The sequence below is a fragment of the Cyprinodon variegatus genome, unplaced genomic scaffold (assembly GCF_000732505.1).
Source record: "Cyprinodon variegatus isolate N-32 unplaced genomic scaffold, C_variegatus-1.0 Scaffold1222, whole genome shotgun sequence".
Taxonomy (NCBI): Eukaryota; Metazoa; Chordata; class Actinopteri; order Cyprinodontiformes; family Cyprinodontidae; genus Cyprinodon; species Cyprinodon variegatus.
Window position 1 is genome coordinate 26,950 of NW_015151675.1, and position 3,168 is coordinate 30,117.

The 3,168-nt window shown below is 47.1% G+C and overlaps 1 pseudogene; it reads left to right on the forward strand.

Moving 5' to 3' along the window:
- Nucleotides 1–1,348: 1,348 nt before the first annotated feature.
- LOC107102240 lies at nucleotides 1,349–2,798 on the forward strand (annotated as a pseudogene).
- Nucleotides 2,799–3,168: the final 370 nt, after the last annotated feature.

Genomic DNA, 3,168 nt, shown 5'->3' on the forward strand with positions numbered 1-3,168 from the left:
TGTACCTGTATATAAAAAACGCGCCCTATAGTCCGGTGCGCCTTATGTGTGTGTTAAATACAGAAATGGGACACATAGCTGAGCGTGCGCCTTTTAGTCCGGTGCGCCTTATGGTCGTGAAAATACGGTAAGACAGATAAATAACAATTAGTGTTCTTATCAGCAAATATCAGGTAATTATAGACAATAAACTTCATATCACTCAAATCCTCCCATTGTAGTATGAAGTGTTGGACTTATCTAATTCTATTGGAGACGGATCCCATTCCCCCCTGTGATGCTTTCATCACAGCTGTTCCTCTCGGTCGCTTCTCTGAGTTGCATTCTTTCAATGTGTAGCTAGAGTTAACACTTCATCTTGATGCTCCTCCTCTATTGTTTGAGTTCAGTCAGTCTGCTCCTATGTTGTCCTCGTCCCCTGGGTCTCACATACCATTAATGTGTCCATGGCTTATGCGGATCCAGAGTGAAGGCAGTCCTTGTCCCAGGGTCCTTAATTCTCCCTGTCAGATGTGATCCTGAGAGGAAAGAAAAACTGACCAGTATCTTGAAACCAAATCTAGAGATGTAATACATCTTAACTTGTTTTTCCATTATTCCAGTTTCTGTATTCAAGGTTCAAATTAGAAAAAGGAAAACTTTTAATTTTGGCAGTAATGTCCCATTGTCTCTTGTTTTATCTTCACCCTGATCTGCAACTATTAACATTATTGGAGGATATTAACAAATATTCTCCAATAATTTGTAAAACTCAGATCTCAGAGAATTAAACTTTCTGATAATAATGAAATAAATCATGTAACACGTTTGCAGGACTAAAGATTGGACCTCAGGCCAAAAAAACAAACAAAATAGTCTATATTAATTTAAATCATCTTACCTGTTCAAAGAAACATGAAAGAAAATACAATCATCTTACCTTCCTAAGACAACAGAAACAGGAGAAAACTTTACTCAGACCAAAATGGAAGTCCAATCCTACTATGCAATCGGTGTTACAGCATCAAACTGTTCCACAATTGTTTCAGGAATCTTGTAATTTAAATATTTGATAAAGCAGCTGAGAGTGAGATGAATATGATCAAACTTCATCACCTTTTCTATTCTTCTTTAAGGTCCTTCTCATCTCAGAGTTCCTGGGTCCTTTTTTGCTTGCATTATAGTAGTCCCTGGTTGCTCGTCCAGTTCGAGCAGATATCCATGCAGGCAAGCAGGCAGAGCAAGTAGTCCACCTGAGCTGTTGTTTTTTGAATGACTGACTGACTCGCTGTTTGAAGCTCTGGGTTTACAGGGAATGCGATTGGAAGAGTTGAGGCTGTAAAATGATCATTCCTCTGTGTTTGGACAGAGCAGATTTGGACACGAAAAGAGAAGGGAGCTTCAGTTTGAGCGGCTAACCAGGGAGCTGGAAGTTGAGAGGCAGATTGTGGCCAATCAGCTGGAAAGATGCAGACTTGGGTCCGAGTCTTGGGGCCGAGTCATCTGGAAAATCCCTACCATGGAGAAATGCAGATACCTCGGCCTCAGGGGACGCCAAGTCTTGAGTGACTGACAGCTCCCAGTCGCCCAGCTACCGGATCAGGACCGAGTCGGACCAGGTGTCTCTGTACTCTGCGGAGCAGTCCTCTCTTCATGAAAGGTCTGCAGGGAATTCGTGTGGCTCGGCTCAGATGAACTCGTACTCTGACAGCGGCTATCAGGATGCCAGCAGTGGTTACAACAGCAGGCAGAGCCAGGGCAAGGCCGACCTCAAGATGCAGCAGTCCTTCCCTGTAGCTGGCTCCAGCACATTAATGAGGAATGGCAGGGCTGAGGGACAAGCTTCAGAGCAGGTTCAAGCAGTCACAGCAGCTCTGTCTGGCCGTGCTATGCAAAGGGTTAGCTCAGTGCCTTCTCACTCTCACTCTCCAGCCTACGCCAGCAGTATGTCCCCTTTCCGTGGCTTTCTGCGTACCCTTGTTGGCAGTACCTACGGCTCCCAGGTCATAGCAGAACCCAAACCAATCTCCAACATCCACTTCACAACCTTGCCTTCTGTGCACTGCAGCTGCAGCATTGGCGGCTCACTGTACTACCCCCAGAAAAACTCCCCTGTAGGGCTGAGATGCATCAGCTCCACAAACTCTGGCTCTGGCTCCAGCAGCCGAACCACCCAGTGTATTCTATGTCGGCAGGGTCATCTTCGTGTTGCATGGGCTCTCCCTTGACGATGGTTGACAGTGTTAACCCTCCGCTGACAAAGCAACCGACTCACTCTTCATCCCCAGTCAGGGATAGCATGACTGCTGTGCCCCAGCACTACACCACTCTGCCTTGTTCCATTCTTCGCAACACAGACCCCTATGGACCTCAGAGTTACGACATGAGAGGATGAATCAACCTTAGAGTCTCACAGGAATAAGGAGTTCATATGCCAGTCAGCACAGCCACCATGGACAGGATATGACCATGGTGGCCGCCACTTTGAACCCATATATGAGGATAGGACGTTCCGGGGTCCATAAAACCGAAGCCCCAGCCACACCCAGCAGGGGACCCTTTACAGGAGTGGCTCAGGTGTGGGAAGCCTGCAGAGGACGTCCAGCCAACGCAGTGCCATGACTTACCAAAGAAACAACTATGCTCTTAACACAGCGGCCAACTATGCTGATCCATACCGCTCCGCACAGTACCAGCCCACCGATATGAGTTACGCTCGATAAACTCTGCCTATGGATGACGGCGCCCCCCGCTCTCCTTCCATAGACAGCATTGAAAAGGATTCCAGAGAATTTGCATGCATTGCAGCAAGATTGTAGAGAACTGCAGAGCCTTCCAGAATGACAGGCGGCCAGGAACTGGACGGCTCACTGGGCGGTGAGTCACCCAGTAAAAAGCTGGACTTCAGCTGCTGGGGCAGGAAGAGCGTGAAAGTAACTCACCTGGCAAAGTTCAGTCTGAGCTCAGCAGGAGTGAAGTCAAGAGGAGCAGAACCCTGGAGCTTGAAAGTGAGCCTCTACCAGAGATCTAGGAAAGAAGAGGAGCATATAAGATGGAGTTTGGCCATTTAAGGCTTTATATGTGAGAAGGACGATTTTAAATCTACGGAACTCTAAAACAACGCTCTCTCCACTGATCCAAAATAGGAAGAGACGCACTCAGTGGATAACAAGCAGATCATGATCAGGA